The sequence below is a fragment of the Macrotis lagotis genome, chromosome 1 (genome assembly GCF_037893015.1).
Source record: "Macrotis lagotis isolate mMagLag1 chromosome 1, bilby.v1.9.chrom.fasta, whole genome shotgun sequence".
Classification (NCBI taxonomy): Eukaryota; Metazoa; Chordata; class Mammalia; order Peramelemorphia; family Peramelidae; genus Macrotis; species Macrotis lagotis.
In genome coordinates this window covers 429,431,911-429,453,110 of record NC_133658.1, presented here as the reverse complement: position 1 = coordinate 429,453,110, position 21,200 = coordinate 429,431,911, and the positions used below count along the sequence as shown (strand labels likewise).

Below are 21,200 nucleotides of genomic sequence, written 5' to 3'. Positions count from 1 at the left end.
AAGTACCCCACCCCCTAGCCCAGGCTTCTAACTCCAAACTCTTTTCCTTTCTCTTATCTCCTTTAACAAGTTCCCATTCTGTTTCTCCATTAACAGCTTCACTCTTGACCCAACATGATTTGGAGGTTACCCCAGAATCTGAGAGCCAGAAGAGATGATGTCAGAAACCACCTGGTTCAACCCGTCCCTAAACAAGAATCCTTGTATCTGAAATGTATCCAGGGAGTGATCACCGAGCCTAAGCTTGAAGGGAAGGCAGTCATTTCCACTTTGGGATGGCCCTTCTAACTTTTCCTTATGCCAAACTTAAATCTGCCTCCCTATATCTTCTACCCTTTGCTCTTTAGTCCTGTGCACTGGAGCCAAGAACAAGGCTTATCTCTCCTTGTACTGTGACAAGCCTTTAAGGACTAGAAAAATGGGCAGGTGATTATCCTGGTTCTGCCTCCTCCTACCTCACCCTGGGCAAGTCACATCATGTCATCTCTGTTTTCACATCTGCGGTGTGGTGAAGAAGGGGCCCTCTGGAAAACCCCCAAATCCTCTCTCATCCACCTCTTATTTTCCCCAGTCAGAGAAATGAGAGACAATTTGGGAGAGATTGAGGGGATCCTCCCAAACCTCTAGACTTATGGGAGGCAGATGACTCATTTTCAAGGAAGGAGGGAGGGAGGAAAGGGAGAAGGGGGGGGGGGGAAGAAGGGAAGCAAGGAAGGGAAAAGAAGGAGGAAAGGAAAGGGATAGAGTGAATAAGGGAAGGAAACTAACATTTATTAAGCCCCTACTGTTTACCAGGACCTGTTCTAAGCACCTTACAAAAATCTCATTTGATCCTCACAATAACCCTGAGAGGTAGGTGCTATTATTATTATTCCCATTTTATAATGGAGGAAACTGAGGCAGAAAGATTAAATGACTTGTCCAGGATCACGCAACAAATATGTATATGAGGCTGGATTTGAATTCCAGTCTTACCGACTCCTATGTTACCTAACTGCCAAATAGAGAAAGATTGACTTAGGAGAGAGAAAAATTTCCTCTATCCCCTGGGAGGTCTCTGGTGGTCTCCACGCTTTAGGAACTGTGGAGGCTGCATAAAAATGGAGGTCTGGGAACTGTGGGGAAAGAAGGGAGGGATTCTGGAGCAGGCTTTCACTGTTGATCTGCTAATTTGTGCCTACCTCCTGGGAAAGAAAAAAAGTATCTTTTGCTAGAAAACTGAGAAGACCTTCAGGCAAAGAAAACATCAGGTCTGCAGAATAACAGAAAGTGGCCTGTGATCAACAACTTCCCCCTGCTGGGAGCTGTTGAGAACTGAAAGAATTAAGAATTGTAGAGAAAAAAGGACCAAACTCCAGTTGGAGCTGTGGGTATTCAGTGTTTTAGAAGCAGAATTTAGAATTGAGTGAGCCCTTAGCAGTCACCACATTCCAACTCCTCCTTTGTGAAAGAAGAAGAGGACCTGAGCCCAAGAGAAAGACTCAACCAGGGTTACATATCTGGTAAGTGTCTTAGGTAGGATTGGAATCCAGGTCTTCCTGATGCTAAGACAGGTGCTCTAGGAAGTAATAGTCCAGAGTCCTAAGACTTTAACCATTGATGTAGCTTCCTTGTGGTTCTAGTACAAAAATTTAGCTCACAAGAGTTGGGAGCTCCTGCCAGTGACACAACTGTGGCACTTCACTGTGATAGTGGGTGGCAAATCTGTGCCTAAATAAATCAATTTTGTCTCTTTGTTGGTTCTCCTTTGGATGTTCAGGTTAAATAAATCTCTGTTGACTATAAGATAGATAACTAGAGTTTTCTGTTATTCTGGTCCAAAACCTGAACTCCCAGATGTGTCTAAGGAGACCTGGCCTACAATAAGGGTTGTAATATTCTGGATTAGATTAGAATGATGTCCTTGAAGTGGGGGGGGGGGGGGTGAGAGGAGCCCTGAGTGAGCAGAGACCCTTTTTTGACACAGGTCCATTACTCCCTGTGGCCCCTATGGTTCCAGTGGTAGATCTGATGGTCACCTTAGTTTCTCATGAGTCAATTTCCCATTGATCCAAGAATAATGATCTTTGAACATTCAGGACTTAGAGACAGATGTGAATAAATGGTATAAGTTATCATTTGTTGAATTTGTATCACTTATCTCTTAGGGGAGATTGTGACATCCAAACTGACTTGTAATAGGCCTGGACCCTCCCTAGACACCATATTTTGTAGATTGTCTAAGAATTATATTGAATCAACTCCTTGGAACTTAATATGTCATTTAAGAAGTCACTGGATCTTTAGTGGAAGGTGGGGGTGGAAGGACAGTATTTGAAATTCCCCATAACTGTGGAATCAAAATGGAGGAAATGAATAAATGTGCCAAATGCAACCCCCAGAAGACCTGAGTTACCCTCCCCCTATCTAGTGGTCATCAATGTGATGTGTAAATTGATTGAAATGATGAGGAAACAAAGGTTCCAACTTCCAAACATATCAATTTATTGGGGTTTTTTTTTTTGCAAAGCAATGGAGTTAAATGACTTGCCCAAGGTTACACAGCTAGGTAATTGTGTCTAAGGTTGGATTTGAACTCAGGACCTCCTGACACCAGGGCCAGTGCTTTATCCACTGTGCCGCCAAGCTGTCTCCTAAGCATATCGATTTATTAAGCAGTACATGCCAGTTGTCCAACAAATCAGGATCAGGTTCCTTCAGTTTAGCATTGGATTCCAAATCCATCGAGAGACAGATTTTCATGCATGAAAGAATATATATATATATACACCAGGATACAACATCAGGTAATCTGGGATTTTTTGAATTGGGAGGAAGATGAATGAGTTTCAAGAGTTAGGAGGGAGGGGGCAGAGCAAACAAGTACAGTTCCCTGAAATCAGAAAAAATGATGTTTCACTACCTACCTCCCACCAGTGTCTGAATTCAGTGAAAGGAACAAGGAAACATAACTGAGTGACCTGTCAGGGACAATTTTCCAATAAGACATCTGGGTTGCTTGATATATATATAATTGTGAGAAATCTCCTTGCATCAATCTTCAGATCTGACTGGGTTTCTGGTCAGCATAACCTAGTTCCTTAGTTAAGCACTAAACAAATCTGGTCTCTAAGCAACACAGAGAGGTGGTCCAGCCTCCCAGCCAAGCAGGATTATATTCAAACAATGAAATTTAAACAATGATTTCTCACTATTCCCATAATTGAATAAAATTTTCTCACAAGACAGAAATTGGACTAGATCCATAATTGAATAGAAAAGGAATTAACTAGATTCAGATTTGAGTCACAAGATAGAGTCATAGTGGTTCACAAAATTCCTACATCAACTTATTATGAAGAGCCTAGAGGACCAATAATTGGAGATATTGTTTGATTCCTTGCTTTCAAATCAAACAATATCCCCAATTCTTGATCCTCTAGGCTCTTTTCTCAGTAAGTGTGTGTGTGTGGGGCGGGGGTAGTTTAAACTTTCTACCCAGCCACCATAGAAAAAAATGGGTGTCGCTCAGCATAGATTTCTTTTTTTTTTTAGATTTTTCAAGGCAATGGGGTTAAGTGACTTGCCCAAGGCCACATGGCTAGGTAATTATTAAGTGTCTGAGGTTGGATTTGAACATAGATTTCTTTAGTAACAAAGATTAGCTATTTTTTTCCATTGCCAGGGAAGAGGAGGTCTTGGCTAGTGGGTTGGAGATCCTTGAGTGGTTGACGGTACAGGATAATTCCTGGTATTGACCATGGCACAAAAAAATAATTATTTCCTTAGAGGGCAGCTAGGTGGCACAACAGATGGAGTACTGGCCTTGGAGTCAGGAGAATTCAGAGAATTCAGACTCAGATACTTGACACTTACTAGCTGGGTGACCTTGGGCAAGTCACTTAATACTGATTGCTTCACAACCAGGGCCATCTCCAGCTGATCTGATTCATATCTGGCCACTGGACCCAGATGGCTCTGGAGGAGAAAGTGAGACTGATAACTCAGCATAGCACCGCCTTATTCAAATTCAGTTCATGTGCTTGTCATGGCATCACCTCCCTGTTGTCATGATTTTCTTTGAGAATGAAGGACAAACAATAAGAACTTTACCTCAAATGAACCTGACCTTTTTTGAGGATTTGTTTTTGCAAGACAATGGAGTTAAATGACTTGCCCATGATCACACAGCTAAGTATTAAGTGTCTGAGGTCAGATTTGAACTCAGGTCTTCCTGACTCCATTGCACCACCTAGCTGCCCATGAACCTTACCCCTGATGAAAATCAGTGTCTATATCAGACTGTTCTGTGGTCCTGATGCTCGTGGTATTATCCTTCCTCACTGACATCACTTATATCAGGAGAACTCTTATGAACTGTGAAGCTTTAGCATCACTCACCACAGATCATTAACATTCAGGACCTACTCTTTACAAAATGGGAAGGTAAATCCTGAAATTTCTGGAATTCATTCTCCTTCTATTCTGTCACTTCTTCAGGGAGCAGTTATAGTGCTTATTGTCACTTTTGCTGTCTATATTGCTTTAGTTTTATTGTCCTTCTCCAGGAAATCCTATACTAGTCTCATTTCTTCATCCCTGAGATCAGGGTTGTCTAGTAACATCCCTAAGTCTTTTTTTTAAGTGATAGAAGGTCCTCATCCTTTAGGACCTTGTCCCCAAGAGGTGGCACAACTGCCCAACCCAAGCTAGGCTAGTTTCTCCTTAAAAGGTATTGAAATTATCCTCAGTACTTAATTGTTTTCAATAGAAAGGGGGAAGAGAAGCAGGAGGAAGAAAATTCAAAGCTGACAATAAAATAAAATTGAATTTTTAAAAATTGTTTAGGAAATAATAATGATACCTAACATTACAAATAACTCATTGATCCTCACACAACCCCACAAAGTAGGTGCTATTATCTCTCCATTTTACAGAGAGGAAACTGAGACAGAGATTTGAACTCAGATCTTCCTGACTCTAGGTCCAGCCTCTATCTACTGAACTAAGAATTTTAAAGAACTTCTTAATGATTTAAGTACAAAAGCCAGTCCATGAGAAATTTCCATCTTCAAGTTTGACACAAGTATACCACTATGACAAATATAGAGGTGACTGCACCAATGCTTTATCCTTGTTGATCCTTCATGCTATGGTAAATCAAAATCACATCTCCATTTTGTTCAGTGCTAAATGATCATTTTATTCCAATTTTGAATCTAAACCACCGGACTAGACTACATCAGGTCTAATTTTTAACAGTTGATCAATTAGCTTTAAACTGTCATCTTTGGGACAGCTGCCAAAAAACAAAAAGGATGAAAAAGAGGATGTAAAGACATGATGGAACAATTTCCTGGCTGTTCCTTGATAAAGGAAGTTATTTAATGGACTGAAACAGTACAGTCTTCTGTTGTGATGATGACAAAGATTCTACTTGCTTCAATACTTTGATGGATCTGTGATCCAAATTGCAAACCCATCCTCTGTGATTCTCTTTCCATGTCCTTTCATACATCTTCCACTGTAGGGTCCACCCAACATGTCAGGGACCTTCTTCTAAATTGCTCAACATTTATAGGTTATTATAGGCTTAGTGTTAGGTTTGGAGCCAGGAAGACTTGAATTAAAATCTGGTCTCCTTCACATTAGCTTAGATACAGCTTCCATCTGACTCAGTTTCCTCAACTGCAAAATGAAGATAACACCTTTTGTTGTCGTAAGAGTCAAATAAGGTAGTAGTGGTAATGCACTTAGCATAGACTCTGGCACATAGAAGATGCTTAAGAAATGCTCTTTTTTCCTTCTTTCTATGGATACTAATGGAATATGGAGGCTGTCCATCAGTTATCCATCACTCACACTCCACACTCACATCTGATTCATTTTCTCTCATACAGCTTCCTGATGACATCTTTCATGCAACTGTTACTGAGCAGTTCATCATTGCTAATATGTTGTAGCCTTCCCTTATCCAATTTCCTCCTCTCCACTATTCCTTAATCAACTGAACCATGCTTTGAACCTTGTGAATCCTGGTGCTTATAAAAGGAATAAGTGGCTACCCCCAGAGGAAGAAATGTCAAGTGCTGATGATTTCAGCTTATCTAGATGAAGACAATGAAACAAAGAAGTATGAAATACCACTAACTGTACCCAGGCTCTTCATGTAGGGTCATATTTGACCCTGACACAAGGACCAAATAAACTTTAAATAGTTCAGTTTTATCCCTCATACATGGGGATGGTCAAACCCTGAGTAAGGTTCGAATAGTTATCTAGTCAAATTCAGACTCCTTTGCTTGGCATTCAAAGCCATCCAGAATATGGTACCGCCCTAAGTTTTACTTTCTCCTCTAGGAAGCCTTTCTTGGGGAACAGAACCAAGAGAATATTGTACATATAAACAACAACATTGTGAGTTGATCGACCATGATGGAAGCTGCTCCTCTCAGTAGCTCAGAGATCAAGTACAACCTGTTATGGACAGTGCTGTCCACATCCAGAGGGACAAAACAAAACAAAACAAAACAAAATCACAGAATCTGTATACAGTGGTAACATTTTTTAAACTTCTTTTATATTTTTCCTTCCTATCTCATGGTTTTCTCTATTTTCCCTTAGTTCTAATTGCTCTTACACAAAATATGTAAATATGTTAAACACAAATGTACATGTACAACTTTTACCAGATTGTTCACCATCAAGGGGAGAGGAAGGGAGGGAAGGATGGTAGAAAAATGTGTAATTTATAAATTTGCAAATGGGTGAATGTTGAAAAACTACCAAAGCATGTAATTGGAAAAATAATATTTTGTTTAAAAAAATTCTTCCTTGATTCCCTTGTCAATAATAATCTTTTTCCTGCCTATAACCTCACACAACATTTTGTACCATACTTGTGCATTCACTATTTATTATTTGATATCATAGATATCTGTGTGTATGTCCCATTCTTCTCCCATTCCCCCTTCAAACTGTGAGTTCTATGACCAAGGACTCTACATAATCATAACTCTATATCTTGTCCAATGACCAAGCACAGTGTTCTGTACATGAGCATAATATATATTTGTTGAATTAAATTAGCCTAAGGGACTCCCTGCACAAAAGTAAGGAATTAGGAAATTGAGTGTCACATATGAATAATCCAATTTGATTGGACAGTGTTGGGGAGACTTAGAGGGTAAAGTGGTAAGAAACCAGCCTGGAGGGGCAACTAGGTGGCACAGTGGATAAAGCACTGGCCCTGGAGTCAGGAGTACCTGAGTTCAAATCTGACCTCAGACACTTAATAATTACCTAGCGGGTGACCTTGGGCAAGTCACTTAATCCCACTGCCTTGCAAAAATTAAAAAATAAAAATAAAAAAAGAAACCACCATGGAAAGATAAGGAACCAGATTGTGAAAGGCTTTACCTAAAAACTAGAATCTTTTATCCTAGAAACAATAGGGAGACACTGAAGCTTCCAGAGCAGTGATATCCTCAAACCTCTATTTTAAGCATATTGATTTGGCAGCTCTGTGGAATAAAGATTAGGAAGGGAACAAGCTGGATTCTAGAAAACTAATTAGGGAGCTATAGTAATAGTCTGTGCAAGAAATGGTAAGGACCTGAAACTAGGGTGATTTTTCATATGAATGGAACGGAAAGGTGAATGTGAGAGTAGTTGAGGAGGTAGAATTATGACATGGTAACTGAAGGATTCCCAGGTTGTAAATGTGGTGGATCCACCTAGCTGCAGGATTTAGTTTCCTCATTGGTAATAAGAGAGAGTTAAGTCAAATGATCTCTAAGATCCTTCCAAGCTCTGACATTCAATGTTCTGTGAATTAGAATTCTGTGATTCTGGCAGTCCCCTTATCTTTCCAACTGGAATTCAAACTCACTGAGGGTAGAGACCATTGTCCTCTTTCAGTTCCCCCAAAGAGGATCTGGTGACATAATAAGGACTGCTCAGAATGATTAAGTTATACTATATTCTAGAATTCTCAGTCCCCTTCCAGTTCTGACATTCTATTTTCTAGGACCCTAAGACCTCTTCTAGCTCTGACATTCTATGTCTAGGATCCTTAAGATGCCTTTCAGTTCTGATTGTCTGTCCTCTAACCATAAGGTCCCTGGGACATTCTGTGTTATAGGATTCTAAGTAGTTTCTGGGTTTGACGTTCCATGCTTTTAAGTTTCCTTTCAGCTGACAGTGTTCAAGGGAACTTTCTTGAGATATTTGTAATAACTGGCTCTTGGCAAATGCTAAGTTTACAGGCCTCAACCCACGAATGGTCTCCCTGCTTTCCCCAGAGCCAAGGCCCTCCTGAAATGCCAATTTGGTAGATTCTATTCTGTGCAATAATTGTCACTGTGCTAATTGCTGGGGAATGTGGGGCCAGGGGGAAGAGGGATGCTCCCAAGGGAGGGGGGAGGACCCCATCTGGCTTGTTATTCAAATTAAGTTGTTTTCTCCAAATCTGTTCTGATTTAAACTTTTCAGGGCTACGTGTGAGTTGGTTGTTGAGCAGAGCAGACTTCATTATCCATTTGTATAAACAAGTCAACCTGTAGATGGACAGACATAAACAGACCGACACATAGACAGAGCTCAGGGGGATTCCTTGCTTCTTAATGACTTCTATTTTTCCCGCAGAGTTTAAATCATAGAACTAGAAGGATTCTCACAGATCATAGCCCCATATCAGAGCTAGAGAGACTTTAGGATATAGAACTTAGACCATCAGGTTAGAAGAGGCCTTTGAAATAAAGTAGTTCAAAAATCTTAAATCACTCAAAAGGAGTCTGGGGTTGAGGAAAAGTAAATATGTTAAACACAAATGAATATCATGGAACACTGAGATAGTGCCTCATGTGACTTCTGGACTTCTACAAAGCCCCTTGTGTATCTTAGGTAAGAATATTTTTTTTCCTTAAGAAGAAAAAAAAATAAATATAAGATATAGCAAGATTACATAATAAGATAATGGATTTTTTAAAAATTAAAAGTAATAGTCTTTAGTCTTTGTTCAAACTCCACAATTCTTTCTCTGGATACAGATGGTATTCTCCATCACAGATACACCAACATTGTGCCTGATTGTTGCACTGATGGAATGAGCAAGTCCATCAAGGTTGATCATCACCCCCATGTTGCTGGTTCTGCTCATTTCACAAAGCATCAGTTCATGAAAATCCTTCCAGGCTTCCCTGAATTCCCATCCCTCCTGGTTTCTAACAGAACAATAGTGTTCCATGATATCCATATGCTACAGTTTGTTAAATCATTCCTCAATTGAAGGACATTCACTTAATTTCCCATTCTTTGCCACCACAAACAGGGCTGCTATGAATATTTTTGTACAAGTGATGTTTTTACCCTTTTTCATAATCTCTTCAGGGTATAGACCCTAGTAGAGGTATTGATGTATCAAAGGGTATGCACATTTTTGTTGCCCTTTGGGTGTAATTCCAAATTGCTCTCCAGAAAGGTTGGATGAGTTCAAAGCTCCACCAGTTGTCTCAGATTTCCTACATCCCTTCTAACATTGATCATTGTCCTTTCTGGTCATATTGGCCAGTCTGAGAGGGGTGAGCTGGTACCTCAGAAATGCTTTAATTTGCATTTCTCTAATAAGTAGTGATTTAGAGTAATTTTTCATATGACTATGGATCGCTTTGGTTTCCTCATCTGTAAATTGACTTTGCATATCCTTTGACCTTTTGTAAATTGGAGAATGGCTAGTTTTTTAAAAAATTTGACTCACTTCTCTATATATATTTTAAAAATGAGTCATTTGTCAGAAATACTAGTTATAAAAATTGTTTCCCAATTTACTACATTTCCTTTGATCTTCATTACAGTGGTTTTATCTGTGCAAAAGCTTTTTAATTTAATGTAATCAAAATTGTAATGATGTTCTCCATCTCTTCCTTGGTCATAAACTTCTTCCCTTCCCATAAATCTGACAAGTAAACTATTCCTTGATCTCCCAGTTTGCTTATAATACTGTTTTTTATGTCTAAATCCTGGATCCATTTTGATATTATCTTGGTATAGGGTGTGAGGTGTTGGTCTATTGGGGAAGACTATTAAAGTAATCTTGGAGAAAAACCAAACATGGTGGTACCAGAACATAGTAGATGTTTTATTAAACATTTAAATATTAAAACATTTATTAGTGCTTATTGATTAGCCACTTGACCAGTGATGCTAACCCCTACATAATACCTCACCTCTGTTTTTCTAAATCCTTCTCAGGATTGTACTCCAGGCAGCCTGCCCCTAAGTATGTAGTGAAAACTTGACAAACCAGAATATTCTCTACCTTTCCCACAAGACTTGGAGAACCCTGGAAGAATTAATTATGGACAAAGAGCTATGAAAATAAATCACCCAAATACTAGCTACCAGCCAACTCAAACTATTTCTTAATTATCAGTCCAGTGTTGTAGTGGGAAAAGAGTGCTCTTTCCTGCTACTATTTCTCCTACTACATGTGTGTGATTGAAGTCAAGTTCACTAACCTGTCTGGGTCAGTTTCCTCCTCTATAAAATAGAGAAATTGTACTAGATGATCTCTAAAGACTTCTGGGACTAAGTTCTATGATCCTGTCTTCCTTTCTTAGACTCTATATTCTAAGGTTGATTTTCTGGGAAGCCTTTTATGATTGACCCCAGTTTCAAGTCACTCTAGTCTCTCTGGAAAGCCAAAGAGAGGGGAACTGTCTGTAAAAGCATCAATTATCCACAATCAGTTTTCCTTAGAGCAAGATGATAGCTCTGCTTTTTAGTATGCTGTCCAGATTTGTTATAGTTTTCTTTCCACTGACTCCCAGTTAAGGTTGTTTATTCCCCCCCCCCCCCCATTTCTGGCTTCTTGAGCCTTTATTCCAAGTATGTGTAATGTTCTTCTCTGTTTTTGTGAGGTTTTGATGGTGACCTGACCAGGACACCTACTTATCCACTCCTACTCTCTCAGTCACATTAAACCTCTCCTGAACCACTTCCCCTCTCTTCCTCTAGTAATCAGTGGGACCTGAATCTACAGCTCATCCTCCTCCTCAATTAAAATGAACATATCTAGGCAGCTTTGTGCCTGATTGTACTCCAGCATTGGACTCAGGAGGACTTGAGTTCAAATCGGCTTCAGACACTTAATAATTACCTAGCTGTGTGATCTTGGGCAAGTCATTTAACCCCACTGACCTGCAAAAAGCCCCCAAAAAATGTCTATACCCTTTGATACAGCAATACCACTACTAAAGAGACTATGAAAAAGGGTAAACATCCCACATGTACAAAAATACTCATAACTTCTTTTTTGTAGTGGTAGAGAATTGGAAATTGAAGGTATGCCCATCAATTGGGGAATGACTGAACAAATTGTGGTATATGTATTTGATGGAACACTATTATTCTATAAAGAAAAATAAGGGATGGGATTTCAGAAAAGACTGGAAAGACTTACATTAACTGATGCTGAGTGAAAAGGGAAGAACCAGAAGGACATCATACACACTAACAACACATGGGGTGATGAGCAACCAGATGGACTTGCTCATTCAGACAGGGTAATCATAATCAGGGACAATTTTACAGGACATGTGATGAAAAATATCATACATATTGAGAGAAGAAACTATGGAGTTGAAATGAAGACCAAAGTTTATCTTCAACTTTTAAAAGTTATCTTATGCATTATACAATTCTGTTATCACTAATGTTTTCTTTATTCCTTTTGGTTCTAATTCTTCTCCCACAACACATTCAATTTTGATCTTTGTTTATCATGGTTGCAAAGCCTATAATCAGATTGCCTTCTGTTGGGGGGAGGGAGGAGGGGAGGAAAGGGAAGGAGAGAGAAAATTATAAAACTCAAAACCTTGCAAAAAAAATGATTGGTAGAAACATGCCATTGTATGTAAACAAATAAAATAATTTTAAAAAGAAAGAAAGAATTCCAACACTTCCTTGATAGGTCTGGTTTATAACTGCCAGCTATGAGAAGATGTATGCACATGTGCCCCGAGAAATCTGGTTTTATAGCTGTTCTCCATTTGTTCAGCCTACTCAGTCTCAACCACTTCAACTACTTCTTATTTTATTCCCTATAGTAGTTAAGAGTCTGAGTGCACTGAATAAAGGGAGAACAACTATGTACTCAAAGTACCTTTGATGCTGTTGTTAGAGACATAGTGGAAGAAAATAGTCCCTGGGCTTGAAAGGAGAATGAACTGAGAGCCAGCTTTGCAATCAATGTGACAGTCTCTCATGGCAGAGAATTTGAGCAGGAGTATGAGGAAAAGACAAAGGAGTAATTTGAATAAAAGTCAGTTTATTATGTATTATTAGTGTCAGGAGCATAGGAACCTGGTGGTTTGTGTGTGGGTGTAAAGTAGGGGCAGTGAGTCTGTGAGAGAGAAGAATGAGGCTGAAATGGAAGCCAGAGGAAGAGATTCAGTGTGAGCTCAGTTTGCACTGGATCTGGATCTGGATCTGTCAAAAATAAGAGAAAATCTTTGTCTTGCCTGAACTTTTGTAATAATATCCTAATTGGTCTTATCTTTTCTGACTCCCTCTGATAGGTACTAAAGTTTGTCCTTAAACAAAGATATACTCCTAATACACTCTCTAGTAAACTCTCATGATTCCCTATTATCTCTAGGATCACATTTTAACTCCTCTGACTTTTAAACCTACAACTTGACCCCAACCTATATTTTCCTGTTGGCACATATTCTTCCCTTTTAACCCCTCTTCAATGAAGCTGAACTAGTCTTCTCTCTGTTGCTTATATGCAATACCCCATTTCCTGGGCTCCATACCTTTGTACTTACTTTCCCCTAAGTTTAGAATGCATTCTCTCCTTATGAGATCAAGTCCATCAAGCCCACTCAAGCCCCACTTTCTTCACAAAACCTCTCCTGATCCCCCCAAAATACTCTTCAATCTAGTGTCACTGGTGTCCTTGCTATTCCATGAAAGACACTCCATGTCTTAACTCTAAGCTTACTTCTCCCCTCCCACATATATAATAGAATGTACCTCCATGGGAATAAAGATTAGTTATTTGTGTCCCCAGTACCTAGCAGAGCACCTGGAAAATAGTAAATGTTTAATACAACCTGTCAATTGATTATGAAATCTTGGTGTCCATGAAAACCACAGGATAGTTGATTCTAAGCTTCTACCTTATTATTCTGAGGAGGAAGACTAGGTAATCTATCAGTATGCAAAATAGCTATAAAAAAATGGTTGGGGCCTTCCAAAGATAATGCATTATAACCATCTTTTGCCAAGGGGGGAGTTAATCAGACTTCCCATCGAAGAGTCAGATAGGAATGCAAAAGATTCAAGAAATTAAGCTTCAAGGAGGGTCTATCTATCATAGCCTATATGAGGGAATCTTGGTCAAAGTCCAAATTGAGGGGAATATTTTACCAAAGAAAATAGAGGAGAGAGGATAGGAGACTCTACTTGGATGGGAAGAGGGACTGAATTCAGAGACTTCAACCACAGGGATCTCATGGGAACAGAAGCCAGATATAGAACCTGACACAATAAGGGCCTGGAATTCCATCTAAACCATCTGTGGGCCCAGAATTGGAACTGCAAACTAATAGACTTGAGAATATCAATGCCCAAAAAAGATGAGGAAGCTGAGTACAGAATAATCCTCTTCATAGGACTGAGAACTTCTTGGGGTTGTCAATATGCAGATGATAGAGTGCTTATAACATCTATTTTGCATGGTATGAGTAAGTCTCTCCTATTCCATTCCATCCTCCATTCAACCATTAAAGTGATTTTCCTAAAGCACAGATCTGACCTCTACTCAATAAACTCCAATGGTTTCCTCTTGTCTCCACGATTAAATACAAAATGCTATGTTTGGTATTCAAAGCCTAGCCCTCTTATATCTTTTGAGTCCCAACATGTACTCTTCAGTCCAGTGGACTGGCTTCCTGGCTGTTCCACAAACAAGACACTCCATCTCTGGACATTTTCTCTGGCCATACCCCAGGGCCTGGAATTCTCTTTCTCCATACCTCTGTTTATCCTGATTTTCTTTTAAGCCTCAGATAAAATCCCATCTTTTACAGGAAGCTTTTCTCAAATCCCCTTAATTCCATTGCCTTCCCTCTATTAATTATTTCCTATTTATCTTGTACATGGCATGTTTATATATAATTGTTTACATGTTGTCTCCTCCATTAAACTGCAAGTTTCTTGAAGGCAGGGACTGTCTTTTGGGTTTTTTTTTTAATTCCCAATATTTTGGGGTTTAGACCCTGGCACATGGAAAGAGCTTAACAAATTTCAATGGAAAGAGTAAGTGTATTATAGACATGTATTTGACATGTTTTGCATGTAACTTAAATATATAATGATAATTTGGTGGATATTTTCCATATGTGCCCAGTTTAATTTTCAATGCCTGGTTAACTGGCAAAAGGTAGTGTGTGTGTCTATATGTCTGTGTCTATATATATATATATATATATATATATATATATATATATATATATATATATATCTGTGTGTGTACCTATATGTATAAATGTGTGTATACATAAATACATACATACATACATACAGATAGATAGACAGATAGAGCACTAATGGGTTATTTGGATAAGTTTTTTTCCCTAAAGCAAGGGGTTTGAGATTCATATTCCAATAGGAAAAGATTCATTTTCCCAGAATGCTAGAAAGTCAAAGTGAAACAGAAAGGGATTCTTACAGTCCTGTATATAGTTAAAAAAACCCACAAATTAATATTTTCTATGCTTTAATGATATTGTTAAACATTTCCCAATAATGAGAGATAAGATAAAGCTGAGATATAGAAGCTCTGGAAAGAAGAAAAGCATGTGTGGAGACAGGAGGTACCAGTTGTCTAGGGGTTTTCTTGGCAAAGATACTAGAGTCATTGTGCCATTTCCTTTTCCAACTCATTTTACAAATGAAGAAAGTAAGGCAAACAGGGTTAAGTGACTTGCCCAAGGCCTCATGTCTAGTAAGTGTCTGAATTCGAATTTTGGTCTTCCTGACTCAAAGCCCAGTACTCTGTCCACTATGTCACCTAGCTATCTCTATATGTTCATTCTAAATATACTTAAATATGCACAGGATTAGTGATGAAGCAGATAAAGGGATGCCTTTGGAGTGATGAAGGTCTAGTTTCAAGTTCTTTTATGTATGTATGTATGTATGTATGTATGTATGTATGTATTATTTTTAAGGCAATAAGTTTAAGTGACTTGCCCAAGGTCACACAACTAGGTAATTATTAAGTATCTGAGGCTGGATTTGAACTCAGGTACTCCTGACTCCAGGACTGATGCTCTATCAGTCACCTAGCTACTCCCTCAAGTTTTGTCTTTGAAGAACATTGGATGAATGGCAGCAAGAGATAACCCACCGGCCCTAGAGACAGGAGAACCTGAGTTCAGATCTGGTTTCAGATACTTATTAGCTGTGTGACCCTGGATAAGTCCCTTATTGCCTCCAAAATAAAAACTTTAAAAAAGAACAATACTGATTGTGAGACTCTGGACATGTCAATCAGCCTCTTAGTGTCCCAGGTTTAACACCATAAGGCTATAAATTACAGAGAAAGGGTGCTGACCTGAATTGGGAGCAGAAGGTCCCTCACCATGACAGTTAACTTCTAAGTCCCTTTCCAGTCTCCTGCCTATTCATTGTTTCCTCCTTTTCTTGAGAATTGATATTATCTGAGTCTTGTGTTTGCATATCACAATGCCTCTCCTGGAGTAGGCAATTAATTAATTCTGATTGGTTGATGGGAAGAGTTAGTTTGGCTCACTAGATCACTGAGTAAAAAACCCAAAAATTTAGAATTGTTTCTCTTAATTCCCTCACTCTAGAAAGAAGGAAAGTTAGGAAATGAATGGTCTGGATAGGCATGGAAGGCTTCTCTTTGATCTGGAATGGAGTAGGTGTTTGGGGCCCACACTCTGAGTCAGCTCTTGGCTGTTTCTCCAGTTCTGCCCCTAGTCCTGATCATTATAGTGTGTAATTACAGTCGACTCCAGTCTCAGGTGCTATGGAGTGGGGGGTGGGGGGTGGAGAGGGGGCCCCCTGATGTGGAGGGACCTCCCTCACACAGCCCTGTGCTTCCATATGGCTTGTGGCAAGATGGATTTCCTTCTTCCTTTTCCAGAGTTCTCTCCTCCAAGTTCAAATGGCAAGGGTTTCTGTGACTTCTGGGTAAAAGTCTGTTCCGTTGCCATAGGTACCAACATAGTCTTAAGCACACAGACTGGTAAGCCAGGAGGGAAAGGGTTACATGGAGAAATGGAGTGCTGCCACCCTGTAACCAATGACTGGCTTGATGGTACCAGATGGAGGGTAAATAGCCTCAAAGGGCTGGGCTTGGAGCAGTTCACATTAAATTAAGAAATGTGCCAAGGAAGTTGTGCCCATTTAAACTGACAGATCATAATTATCAGCATAGCTGAATGATATGGGGCCCAGTGAGCTTGGGATGGAAGAATACACAAAGAGATAGGGAGGAAGACTCTCAGGGTAGATCTTGCTGAAAGAGTGGCTATTTAACTGTTTATGCGCCATAGGTTAGTAACCTCCAAAATAGTGCACCCACTGAAAAAGGACCTAACAAGGTGGACAGACTTACAGTATATAACCTGGAACAGAGGCTGAGGCAGGAGGCTGACTGCACACCTTTGCTATACCAAGATGGAGGATATACCTGCCTTCCATTCACCAAATATGACTTTTCAATATTGGGGTCTGGCTTCACCAGCTGCCAGCCTGCACACCCTGCATCAAGCCCTAGGAGTGGCAGAAGTATTCAACCAGGGCCATTTGCTTCTTGGTGGCAGCCTCTTCCATAAGGGAGGCTTTGACTCTCCATTCCTTGGTCACCTAGCCACAGCAGAAACAACCACACCTTGCCAGTGTGCCAGGCAACCCCCAGAGAATTCCTGTTTTACTATTTAAGAAGTCCAAAAGTGGGCCCAGGAGCCAAGATTAAATGGACTTTCTACCTAATGAGTCACCCTCAAAAGGGTGGCATGAAAGTACACTGGTATGAGTTATGAAAGATGCAAATAAATAGCTTTTAGGTTGCTAAGACCTATGAAACTAGGGAGAGGTGGGTGGCAAATTAGACTCTTAATCAGTAATATTATATGGCTCATGCTCTTTTTTGACTACGACTATTGGATCTAGGAATCAAAGCTATATAAAAGGTTCACAGATTTAGACCCAGAAGGACTCTTCAGAAGCCTGTGAGTCCAAGTCTCTGATTTTACAGATGAGGTGGCCCTGGGAGAGGACGTGGGTGCTTCTAGCAGGTTCTCTGAGTCTTGAGCAGGTGGCGTCTCCCAGTGGCTCTCCACCACAGAAACCAGGGCAGGAGAGGGAGGAATTGTTTTGTTTTTCAGCTTGTAAGCCCTACTTTTGAGGAGCCCCTAAGCCTGGTTGCTAGGATGAGAGCGGCCAGAAGGTGGGGGCCTTGCACTGTGGTCCTGCACACTGGTCTGATCTGGGTGGGGTCGGGCTGCTCTGGCTGGGTTTGCTGCTCAGACCTGGGCTTAGCTTGGGACCTATGAAGGGTCCGAGGCTTTAAGTGGGTGGGGAGCAGGTGCCCAGACCAAGCCTCTTTAATCTTCCCTTCCTTTCTACCTCCGATCTCTCTTCCCTCCACAGTCCCCCACCCACTTCATACTCTCTGTTCTCTCCCCAGCCTCTTTCTTCATCTTCCTCTTCCTTCTTTTTTAATATTCTACATATTTTTTTCCAACTGCATGCAACAGTAGTTTTTAATAATCATTTTTTTGCAAGGTGTTGAGTTTCACATTTTTCTCATTTTCCTCTTCCTTCCCCTTGAGCAATCTAAGATCCTCTTCTATTCCTTTCATTCTTCTCTATGTTCTTACCTGGTGGTTTGGGAGTGAGAAATGCTGAGTTTTGATCTCTTTCAAAAGAGGAGGGTTGGTGGACTAAATGATCTTCCAGCTCTTACGACCCATGCTCTCCTAGCCTTCTCCCAGTCTCAGTAAAGGTGAAAGTGCTTCCCTGAGTTAGAAGCGAGCACTCCTAATCTAACCCCTGATTTTACAGAATGGAAAACTGAGGACCAAAGAGGGGAAGTCATTTGCCAAGGTCATCGTGAAATTTTCAAAACCAGGTTAGACACAGGGCCCTCTAGTGGTCATAGTCTGTGGGATAAAGTTCTTTCCTCCTCTGCCAGTTGAATGGGGGATCCTCACCCCTTCTTGGGCACTGGGGTCTTTCCTCTGGAGGGATCCATTTCTTTCTTCTCCCCTTTTCCTTCCTACCCATCTGCCTTCTCTGGGGGAGGTATGACTAGACTGTGTTATGAAATCAATCTAAGATAAATGGAATAGAATTATGATAATAAATGGAATGCCGAAATCAAATGAGTATTCACACAAAAGAAAACTTAGGAAGATTTTGAGGCACAGAGTCAGAGAGACTGATGGGGGAGTCAGATCTCCTAACTGTGTTCTGTATTGGACACCATATTTTAGAAAGACTGGATTTTGGGATAAGCTGGAGTTGGTTCAAAGCAAAGGATGGAATAAGTATTTATGGCACACTGTGTCCAAGTGAGGAAACAGGTGAAGGATTTGCCTAGGGTCACACTTCAGGTAAGTGTCCTTGATCCTATTTGAACTGAATCTTCATGATTCAAGGTCCAGTAATCTCATCTACTGCCACAGGCAAACCACAATGGGGAAGTGATTGGATGGAAACTATGCTATACCAGAATTGATTAAAGAAATTGGGGATATTTAGCCAGAAGAAGAGAAGTCCATATCATGGTGATATAATAGTGAGATATGCTGATGATCTCTTTCCACAAGCTCCATTAAGCCAACTCTCAGCATCAAATTACTATTCTTTCCTCTAATTAGTAGTCAGCTTCTACATATGCAGCAGCATGCAAAACACCATAGGCTTGGAGGTCTGGGTTACATACATTCTTTTTCTTTTTTTAGGTTTTTTTATTTTTGGGGGGTTTTTTTTAGGTATTTGCAAGGCAAACAGGATTAAGTGACTTGCCCAAGGCCACACGGCTAGGTAATTATTAAGTGTCTGAGACTGGATTTGAACCCAGGTACTCCTGACTCCAGGGCCGGTGCTTTATCCACTACTCCACCTAGCCACCCCTAGGTTTTTTCAAGGCAAATGGGGTTAAGTGGCTTGCCCAAGGCCACACGGCTAGGTAATTAAGTGTCTGAGGCCGGATTTGAACCCAGATACTCCTGACTCCAAGGCCGGTACTCTATCCACTGCGCCACCTAGCCACCCCCTACATACATTCTTTATTCCAGTCAAACTAAGTTCCCCAAACTCAACTTCATTTCTTAACTCCTTACATTTAAGCATTGCCTCCTATGCCTAGAAACAGAACCCTTTCTGCTTTCCTTAAGATTGCCTTAGAGGGGCGGCTAGGTGGCACAGTAGATAGAGCACCGGCCCTGGAGTCAGGAGTACCTGAGTTCAAATCCAGCCTCAGACACTTAATAATGACCTAGCCGTGTGGCCTTGGGCAAGTCACTTAACCCCATTGCCTTTCAAAACCTAAAAAAAAGACTGCCTTAGAGTCTTTGATGGCATCCCTACCTGTTGGGAGCCAGGGTCTCTAAGCTGCTTGACACAGTCATGGCAAGAAGACTCAAGGCAGTCACACCGCCTGATGGAACATTTCCTTCTTCAATATGTATATATAGATAGATAGATAGATAGATAGATAGATAGATAGATAGATAGATAGATAGATAGATGTAGATAGATAGATAGATAGATATAGATATAGATATAGATTCCATGTATACCAATATTAATAGGACTAATATTGATTGCAAAACTTACTCATCCTAATAGTGGAATGATTATAAAGGAAGGATTCCAGAGAAATTCCTTGAATAAAACAGATTGTGAACTCTGTCCAAATTTAACAGGATTGCCTCTCCCCAAGGCATATAAAAGGTTCCAACATTATGAAATCTCTGGAAAACCCAACACTGGGAATTCCAAGGAGATGTCAGAATATATACAGGGAAAAGAGATACAAAATAGGTTAGGTAGAATTCCTGGGAAATCAACAGTTTTGCCCCCCTTATCATACATAGGAATATATGATAAAGATAGTGAAAGAATAGTTAGTATAGGTGACCGATATGTGAACTTTAACAGCCTTAGTTTATTGGGAAAGAATAAAAAAAGTCACAGAAACTGTGGTTTCTACCTGCAAGGGCTGAAAGGAAATTGGTTATTGAAGGAGTCACCAGATGGGTGGACAAACACAACTACCCTTACTATAAGTTGTCAAGGGAGCGTATCGAAAAACATTATATATACAGACACATAAAAAACATTCCATTAAATGAATTGCTTAATTAATAACTTTAAATGAATTAATAATTTTACAATGCAGCAACAAACTAGGTAGCAGACAGGTTAAGGTCATCACGGTCTGAGCAGGGATAAAAATTAATTAACTACATGATTGATAATCAAATTTGTAACCACATAAACTACATGATCAAACTTTTAACCACATGAAATATACGATTGATAGTGAAATTTGTAAACTTTTTTAATCAAGGAAATTATCTTAGCTTGCTTACTTGATGTTTATATGATTCTGAGACTATAAAAATAAATCTGAGCAGCAGTCAACCTGCTTCTGCCTTCATGCCCTTGCGTTGACTCAACTCCTTTTGCCAACTCTATCCCTCCTGTCAGGTTCCAAGGACCCCTATGAGACTGGACCCCTGCACCTACCTGAAAGTCTTTTCTCCTCTCCACTCCCCAACAAATATTACTAGAACACCTGGTTTTTATCTTTTCTTTTTCTCATCATACTCCCTATTTCATATCTATCTGTTTAGATGTCATATCCTACCCCTGTATACCTTTTCCCTCAGAGGATAGCTAGGTGGTACAGTGGATAAAACACCAGACTTGGTCAGGAGGACCTGAATTCAAATCCGACTTCAGGAAGTGAATGTGTGACCTCGGGCAAGTCACTTAACCCTGATTGCCTCTCCTCTAGGGCCATCTCCAGTCATTCTGATCATCTGGTCACTGGGCCACCTACACAACATCCTTAGCACAGCACTCTCTCACTGAAATCTAATCCACTACTTGTCATGGCGTCACCTGTCTAATGTCATCCTCAACCAGGTCAATGTAAGTTCCTTCTG

General features: G+C 40.1%; 1 protein-coding gene across 2 annotated transcripts in view; it reads left to right on the top strand.

The window, feature by feature from the left end:
• Positions 1-1,414: 1,414 nt before the first annotated feature.
• ANKRD9 (ankyrin repeat domain 9) overlaps positions 1,415-21,200 on the top strand; it is a 79,871-nt gene continuing 60,085 nt past the window's right edge. Inside the window, exon 1 of one of the 2 annotated variants that reach the window (XM_074213148.1) lies at positions 1,415-1,502. The gene's annotated coding sequence lies outside the window, so the exon portion shown is untranslated. The remainder of the gene's footprint in view (positions 1,503-21,200) is intronic. The other variant, XM_074213150.1, reaches the window with a different exon arrangement.